This window comes from Cyanistes caeruleus, chromosome 6 (genome assembly GCF_971803275.1).
Source record: "Cyanistes caeruleus chromosome 6, bCyaCae1.hap1.1, whole genome shotgun sequence".
Classification (NCBI taxonomy): domain Eukaryota; kingdom Metazoa; phylum Chordata; class Aves; order Passeriformes; family Paridae; genus Cyanistes; species Cyanistes caeruleus.
Genome location: NC_141706.1, coordinates 58279160 through 58288250, shown reverse-complemented (window position 1 = coordinate 58288250; position 9091 = coordinate 58279160). Strand labels below are relative to the sequence as shown.

The 9091-nt window shown below is 46.8% G+C and overlaps 1 long non-coding RNA gene across 2 annotated transcripts; it reads right to left on the bottom strand.

Moving 5' to 3' along the window:
- Positions 1-991: 991 nt before the first annotated feature.
- LOC147652722 (uncharacterized) lies at positions 992-8190 on the bottom strand. 2 transcript variants are annotated; one of them, XR_015287778.1, is made up of 3 exons: positions 7968-8190; positions 4720-6911; positions 992-1822 (listed from the first exon to the last, which is right to left on the bottom strand). It is a non-coding gene; the product is annotated as an uncharacterized LOC147652722 (long non-coding RNA). The 2 variants fall into 2 exon arrangements; XR_015287777.1 differs by lacking the exon at positions 7968-8190 and having other exon boundaries at positions 4720-7367.
- Positions 8191-9091: the final 901 nt, after the last annotated feature.

Below are 9091 nucleotides of genomic sequence, written 5' to 3'. Positions count from 1 at the left end.
GTGGAGCAGCTCCATCCTGGCACAGTGAGTGGGGCAGCTCCATCCTGGCACAGTGAGCTGGGCCAGCTCCATCCTGGCACAGTGAGTGGGGCAGCTCCATCCTGGCACAGTGAGTGGGGCAGCTCCATCCTGGCACAGGGAGTGGGGCAGCTCCATCCTGGCACAGGGAGTGGGGCAGCTCCATCCTGGCACAGTGAGTGGGGCAGCTCCATCCTGGCACAGGGAGTGGGGCAGCTCCATCCTGGCACGGTGAGCTGGGCCAGCTCCATCCTGGCACAGTGGGCTGAGCAGCTCCATCCTGGCACAGTGGGCTGAGCAGCTCCATCCTGGCACAGTGAGTGGGGCAGCTCCATCCTGGCACAGTGAGTGGGACAGCAGCACATTCCCTGTGTCCCCACTCCTGGGCAGTGTCGTGAGGGATGCCACCCCTGCCTGAGCCATGTCCCAGGTCGGCTGCCCGCTCACCAGGCTGCTCCTTGACCCCAGCAGACCATAAGCAGGGTCCCGGGGACAGCAGTGGGTCTGTGCCTTCTCCCTTGGCTGCCGAGGGCTGCGTGTGTTGCGCTGTGCATGTGTGTGCGTGTCCCCAGAGCAGGAAGTCTCAGCGCTGTCACCGTCACAGCCCGTTTGCACCTGTCACAGCTGTTGTCCCAGGCCAACAACACCCTCTTCATCCACAGCAAGGCTGCTCTTCATTTTCCAGCCTTTCTGCAGAAATTCATGAGTCCTGAATATAACATTTCTGATGCTGATGGAGCCTTTTGTTTCTAACCATTCACAAAATTCTTCCTGTTTGTTTTTCCTTTCTGAACAGTGGTGTTGGGCTTCTTTATGCTTAAGCATAAAAGCCTGAATTTTTGGGAGTGTCCCAAAACAACACAACAGATTTTGGTGTTGTTCTTGACGGAAACTTTGAAAAATTCTTTTCTGGCCATAAAGAAAACTCTTTGCAGAGTGTAGGCGAGTGTGTACTCAGGCACTGTACACAAAATACAGAATTGTGTTTTATTTTTTAGCAGCAACAGTGAATACACGTTATGCAGCTTCTAACTTATGCCAAAAGAGCAACAAATTCTACTCCTCTGGCTCACAGCCCTTAATCTGGAGAAAACCCATGTTAACACTTCATTATTTCAACTTCTGCAAAGTGGGACAGATGGGGAGGAAACCCTCTGAGCACTAAGAGAGCCTCTGGTAGGTACAGGGTCTTGTTTACCTGGATGAAAACTTCATTTAGACACGTTAGGCCACGGTCCCACGCGACTGCACACACCTGTATGTCCTGCTCAGGCTCTTCAAGAGGAATTTCATGTATGATCTGCAGCAGTCTGAGTTATGTAAAGCAGAGAGGGTATTTTCCTAGCACCCGAGCTTGGCTGCAGCTTCTGGACAATCCTGTAATGTAGTGGTTAACCTGCTCACCTGTTTAGATATTAGAGCAAAAAGAGTGGAAAATAAAGTCTCTTCCTTATGAAGACTGTGTCACTGTTGTGCGTATACTGTGGCCTAACAGGTTGGACCAGCCAGGACTGTCATTTTAAAAAATTTCTTGAAATTTGTTTCTCTTTGTTAAAAGAAAACCACCTCTCCTTGCCAATTTTTAAGTGAAAACTTTTCTTATTGCCATTAACCCTGTCAGTCCCACAAGTAAAATACAGATGAAATAGAAATGCATTCAGGGTGCCCAACAACTGAACAGATTTATTCCCTGGATGAAGAGTGTCTTCTGCTTCTTTCTTGGCCTCCTTCCTGCCCAGGTAAGTGTTTCAAGCCTTTTCTCAGGACAGCAATGCTTATTGTGCATCCTCAGGGCTGCTAGTTCCTGCAACAAAGGGTTACAAGAGTTAAAACCCTTCCCATTAGCTGGAGTTTTAGAAAGCAGCTCTCTCACCTCCTTCATAATGTATTTCCCTTGAAAACAGACGCACTAAAATTGCTTACCCCAGTGAGAATGTGCCTGTGTGTTTACACAAGTACATATGTATGTATGTATGTATGTATGTATATACATACAGCTGGTTACCAGTAGTAAAAGGACAATTAATCACGCTCTAGACTGATTGTTTTTAATACTGAAAGGCTATTAATCAGGAAAATGTTACCCCTTGAACAAGATGTTTATACAGTCAACACTATGGGTTGTTTTTTTTCCCCTGGTGCTAAGCTGCCTGCAAATGCAGTGAGGAAATCGGGTTTATTATCTCTTACTTTAGGACTTCATGCTCCAAGTTGGATAACAATTTTGTCTGGAATTTTGAAGGAATGCACATGAGATGATGCCAGATTTTCTTAGGTTTCAAGAGGACTTGAGGTGTTCAACCCCTAAATCTCAGGAAGCATTTACATGCCTAAAAGACATAAACAGGAGTGGCGTGCAAATTTCGAAAGCACCTCCTTTAGCTGAAAAAAAAACCCAAGGGGAATCTAATTTCATCTTAATGTGACTAAAAGACTTTTAAAATCTGTCCCTATATCTCTTGCGGGCCTTTGGAAATTTGTCCTTGGAGCCTTTCAACCTAAAAGTTGCTTTTAGAGAAGGAATCCAAAATCCAAACTTTTATTTCCCACTGGAGAGAATGGCTCATATCCTGTAGTCAGTGGGAGGCCAGCGGAAAAAATCGAGGCAGGGGACTGTGGTGGGAGTGAGAGGGTGCAGAGCTGGGCTGGATCAGCAGTGGGAGGCAGGAGAAGGGCTGCTGGCAGCTGCAGGCTGAGCATGGCAGGACCAGGGGAGCCGAGGAAACACTGTCCTGGCCTGGAGCAGGGCTCCAGGCTGACCCAGAGGGGTGGCACTGAGAGATGGCCGTGGGAGGAAGAAGAGGATGAGACTGAAATGCTGCACAGGCAGAGGCTGGCAATGCCAGGGAGAGCAGTGGGACGAGAGCACACGACAACCTCGTGGGCAGAGTTGCAGAGAACGCCCTGTCTGTCCCCAGCAAAGCACGGACGCAGCCCGCAGTAGGTTTGTTTCAGCATTTGTGCTAGGAGATATTTCATAGTTTGTGAAGCTGGTGGGAACAGGAGTCACTCATCTGTACATGCTACTGTGACCACCCCCTTTGCAGAGTTTTGGCTCCTTTCTGGTGGGGGCATACAGCTTTCCCCACTACCCTATGTTGCCCTCACAGGACTCCACTTCCTCCCTTTCCTGCTGGGAGCTCCTCTCAGCGAATTAAACCTGAGGCTGTTGAGGAGCCCCGTTCCTCCTCAGCTCCCCCCTGCCCTGCCAGCAGTGCTCCAGGGCTGGGCACCCTTGGCAGGCAGCAGCCAGAGCGGGCAGCCCCTCTCTGTGCCCTGTCCTGCACCTCTGATCTGCCCTGGAGAAGAGCTCTGGAGGAGAATATGGGAAATGACAGCAGTGAGAGGAGGTGAGACAGGCTCTGGTTGTATTAACCCCTCCATAGCTGGTGCCTTCTCCCAAAAAGCAAACCTTGAATGAGGTGGGACAGGCACCTTGCCCTCCCTGAGGATGAGGAAGAGGCATGCAGCAAAACCAGAGTAGAAAACCTCAGATAGCTGATGGGTTTGCTTCACTCAGTTCTGTGTTTAAGTTAATCTTCATATCTGATGAGAAACACACTGTGTGAAGAGATTCATCACTCCTTAAAAAAACATATGGGGAAAAAATATTTACTTTTAGGGAGCCACTTAATCATAGGGATGATTGCAGTTAACACAGCACTTAACCTGGGAATATACCACTCTCTTTATATTAACTTCCATTTCACTTGTCTCTGGGGCAGCCAATGAGCAGTGCTAGTCTGTGAAGGGAGATAGAATTGCAGGGGACAGCTCCCATCATTTTTAGGGAGTCAAATAACATAATTCTTCACACAGGAGATTTTGAACAAGAAATGCACACAATCCCTTCGGAGAGCTCTTCGTTACAAGACCTAGTGGGACAAGGATTGAGGTTTAACAGTAGATATCTGTTGTGAGAGCTTTGCAAGGAATACAATCTCTTGCATTTCAGTGTTAAAATCAAACTTTTTTTTTTTTTTTTTTTTTTTTTTTTTTTTTTTTTTAATTGAGTGAGGGAAGAAGTTCTCCCCAGGAGCTCATGCAGTACTGTGGCATTACCTTTGAAGGACGCTGCTACGTCAAGGGTAACTAACTATAAGAAACATCGCCCAGACCCAGCAGGAAAACTCCTCTGTGCCAGCCCCTCCATAAAAGTGGCAGCTTTCCCGTGGCCCATGTCACTGCAGTCCACGGTGGGAGGAGAAAACACTGCCCAGAGAGAGGTGTCCCACCTTTGCAAAACATCAGGCAGCCCCTCCCTGCACCCTGCCATGGAGACGTGCTGGTGCCCAGGGCTCTGACCACAGCAAAGTCCCTCAGCCAGGTGGTCTCTTGCCTCCCTGGGAGTCCTCCGTGTGTCTCGCTGTCTTGCTGCTATCCTGGTAATCCCAGCAATGGGGAAGAAAAGTCCAGCTGAGAGGCAGCTGCTTGCTCCTGAAATTGTACCAAAAAATCCCCGCATTGACTTTCTGCCAACACAGCCCCCTTCACTCCACTACTCAGCCCAGTCTTTTCCCAAGACATAGGGGATCTTAGGGAAATGCACCCAGGGCTATCCTACAGGGCCTTGGAGCACTGGCATTCCCACGGGAAAGAGAACAATTAGAATTAATCTGAAACTCCCTTCAAAACTCATAGTCATAGATCCGAGCAAACTGTTGTAATAGAGTAAAAATATACAGGTTTGTATGTCCATACCTGCATGTGAGTGTGAAGAAAATCATCTCATTCACATCCTTCTGATGTATGTGGGGATTGCTCTGCTGAGATTCTGGAAATTCCCTTTGTTGTAAAACCAGTGGAAGGCTCAGGCCCAGCTTCTGTGAACACACCCCTAAGGCAGCACAGCTCAACAGGACTCTAGTGCCAGCTTTTGATTTGTACACTTTCTCTTCATTCACCCCAAATATATTCTGGAAATCTCAAATGCTAGTGATCTCAGAGGGAGGAGAGAGAAATACGCATTAGTTCATTACTGGTATTTGTCTGAAGAAAATCTGTGACACATGTAAACCCCAAAAAGAAATTAAAAAAATTAATGAAACCTGTATTTGATGTCAAGTGAGGCACTAATCATGAACCAAAAGAAACCATTTTCTAAAAAGCCATGACCTAGTACCTCTTAAAATCACAGTTAAAAAAAAAAAAAAGCTACATTCCTATCTGCCCCAAGCTTTGCCCTTATTAGACATGGAACACACAAAATACAGATTCATTTCCCCTGCCCAGCAGTACTGAGCACAGGAGATGAATGGTCTTTCATTGGTACCTCTTACAGCCACTGCCCCTCTGGGATTCCCCTGATGACACCAGAAACCTTGCACAAAACTCAGATATCAGACCAAATTTTTATTCTGTGGTCTTCCTCTTCTTAGTTACATTGGTGTAAATCAGAGGTTTAAACTGATCCCAACCCGCTTGGTGGCACTGGAAGGCTCTGGATTAATATCAAGCAAAGGCATCTATCTCCTGCTGTTTCTGTGCCTGTGGTATCAATAGTGATTTTGAAAATTATTATTTCCATACAGTCTATAATGACTTAGAAGGAATGGTTACAGCCTGTTGTGCAAATGTGAATAATACTTGCTTTTTAAAAATGTGGATTTTTTGTATGACAGGAACTAATGGCCCTTTCAGAGCAGTTATGGTCTATCTTGTCAATTTGGTTTCTATTCATGCATGCTAAGTGAATTTTTATAGCTAAACTAGGAGTCCTTAAAAATGGGCCTTATACTGGAAATGCAGATGTGACTTACTGTGAGTTGTGCTAAGAGAGCATCCCTGCCCCTGGGGAGCCAGAGACAGTAATCAGAATTCCCTTTTCCCGTGCACATAACACGACTTGCAGGCACTCTTTCATCTGCACTGAGAGGCAGGAAGGAGAGGCAGAATTAGCCCCTCATTACAATAATGTTTCTCACACTTTCTCCAGCTCGTCTCTGCAGGCTTTAGTAAAGGGGGCCTGGCTGCCAGAAATGCTGAAAACCTACAGCAGCAGTTAAAAGAAACCAGAGAGCAGGGTGCTCAGTGGCTCTGGAAAATCAGAGCCACAGAGCTTTAAACAAATGCTTTTTTGCTCTTAAAAATATAAATATATGAACTCACCTTAACTTTACTCTCTATTGTGAGTGCTTTGTTGAAAGGAAATTGTGCATTTTCCAGACTATCTGATTTCTCTTACAGCTTCACTATAAACTGTACTGCATACATACATCAATATATTTACCTGCCTGCTTCACAGCTGGAAAGAAAATGAAGCCATCTCAATCACCTTCACATTCAGCAATAGAAAAAACTGATTTTTTTTCCTCACTCAATGCCAATTAAAATGCGAAATGTGGATAATCTGATCTCCACTAAATATTCCAATCCCCTCCATAGCACAGAGCGGATACACCTCCATCCTCAGTGCCAACCTGAACCTTTTCTAAGACTGGAAAAAGCAAAAGAACAGAGCCTGTACAGTCTTATTACTTATTTATTTAAAATGTTGTAGCTGTGCCTCCCTTCATCTCTTGGCTCCTTACCCAAATGAGCAACATCACAGGACCTGACTACCAGCAGACACAACACCTCCACTAAAATGAATGCATTTATACTGATTTATGGCAGCCAAGGAGCTGCCACAGCACATCCAGGGAATACCCACCTCTCCAGAAAAAAGGTACACCTCTGACAATGCCTTCCCAACATCTTCCCTGTATTTCTCGCAGATCCCATGCCTTAGTGGAGTAGGAGCCATCCCCACCCCAGCTTCTAATCCTGCCTCTCTTGCTGCACCGAGTGCTGAACCACCTTGTCCTGATCATAGAGGCTCTCCCCTGGAAAGGCACGGAGCCAAACCTGGCATGAACAGATCAGATATGTACAAAGGGAAATCTTGACAGCATCTGTGGACAGAGTTTAAGAGAAAGGAACAAAATAATACCACATATGTTAACAGATTGAAATGGTAGCTATGGTGACCACGGACAGACAAAGAACAAACCATTTTGACTGAATTCAGCCAATTCTTTCTGACAACAAACTGCAAGTATAAAGCAAACTTTTAAAAATCCCTAATGAAATCATTATAACAAGTCCATTCAGCTCTGTTTGGCTTGTTTGCTTTCTAAATTTCCATTGCAGCTATTACATTAAACCTATTAATCATTGATGTAGCCAAATAATTTCCACCAACTAAAAATGGGCGTTTTCTCACTCTAAAATAAAATAAAAATAAAAAAACTTTAAAAATTAACTGATTGCATTTTTCAAGGAAAAAAATTAAAAGCAAGGAATAGTTATTGTGAAATGGCAGACATTCATAATTCAGGGCATTTTCTTGTGCATGACAGAGTGTCTGGGTTTTGTAGAATATGGGCTTGTTTATAAAAGTTGGATTACTTTCCCTATCCTGATATGCATCGTAGCTATGAAAAATGACTGTCCTGTTCATTGTGTATCACAGTGTCAAATGTCTCAGCGCCTCTTTCCTCCAGTGTGCCACGGTGCTGGAGCTCTCCCATTGAGGGCTGGCCAGTTGTGCCTAAGGGAATTGAGCTGAGGACGACGTGGGAGAGCAGAGAGCTGAGCTCTCGAGGAGCAGAAAAGCTGCCTACTAAGAGCCAGCACTGCAAACAGGCAGGCAGGAGATGGGGAGGATTACTCCAGTGCCAGCACAGCATAAGGCTGCTCAAAGTGCTGGGCAGCTGCTCGCTTCAAACTCCCCCCCAGGAGGCTGGCAGGGAGCAGAGGAGCCCCTCAGTGAATGTCGCGATGGAGCCTCCAGCACATCCTGCTGTGGAGCATCCAGGCACGCCCTGATGGAGACCCCACTGCCTGCTCGCTTTTAGTCTGGAGCACACCTGAAACAGGCGATGCTGCCCCTCCACCCTGTCCCTGCACCCAGCTGCGCTCACCGGGGAAAATTTTAGAGCACAACATAAAAAAATCTTACTTCTAACCTGTGGCAAAGCTGCTGAGTGAGTGAGGGCTCAATACTTAACTTGGCGTGCTTGGTCCCTTTGCAGACTGTACAGTTCCTAACCACATGAATTTGCATTGTAGCCGTGCTTTTGATGCTCCAGGAGCAGTAACTTCAGATTTCTGCAGTGCACAGACACTCTCAGCTCCACTCTCGCATTTCCATCTGCACGAACTCTTCGTTCTTCAAAGAACAAAACAAACCTGAAAAGCAAACTCGCAAGAAGTGCCCACCATTCAAACGCTGCTCTCTTTTATCTGTGAGCTGACGGAGGCTCTGGCTCAGCCTTCTGCCAATTAAATTAAGCTCCCAGCTCTGCCATCGCCGCCTGCCTGACGAAGGGCACTTTCCCCGCCTGGCTGTGCCTGCAGAGCCCGCACACCAGAGCAGGACCGAGTTTATGGCCTTTCCTTTCTGCCTGCCCTGCACCCACACACTTGGCTCTCGCTCCTGCCAGCGCACAGGGCAGGTCCTTCGGGACTGTGCTGGGAGCAGAGCTGAGCCAGGGTGAGCACATGTGCTCCTGTCCTTCCCGCAGGGACGGCCGGGCAATGAGCATTCCGTCCTGCACAGCCTCACCTGCTCAACACGTTTGCTTTTGCTGCACCCTAAGCGTGGCAAGGAGAACATGAGGAGAAAAAACTGGCACGTTTTCTTTCGGTATTGCCGGCAAGCAGTAAAGAAACAGTTACTTTAATTTTATGTGCAGTAAACCCTCACTAGATGGCTCCTTACAGCAAGTAAATATATTCCCCACAGAAGGAGCACTGATGTGGCATAGTCTGTGTGAGAGCAGAGCTAGCGTGTTGCTAACCGGGCTGTATGGCTGGCTGAGTGCTTTGCATGGAAAAGCAGGATATAACACGGGTGTGTGTGGGTGAGCAAGTGAACGCTTACACAAATTACGAATGACACCGCTCTGCGAGTCGTGAACTGTGAGTCACATGGGCACCGGTGTCTCAGGCACATCAAAAATGCAACTTGCCCTTTTCTCTAGGTTTTTATGTTAATTTGCTTCACATTCAACTTTCTAATTCAGAACACAGAACTGGGTTGTGGTCAAGGGTACCAGCAGCGGAGATCCTGCAGCGGAAACAGCTGATC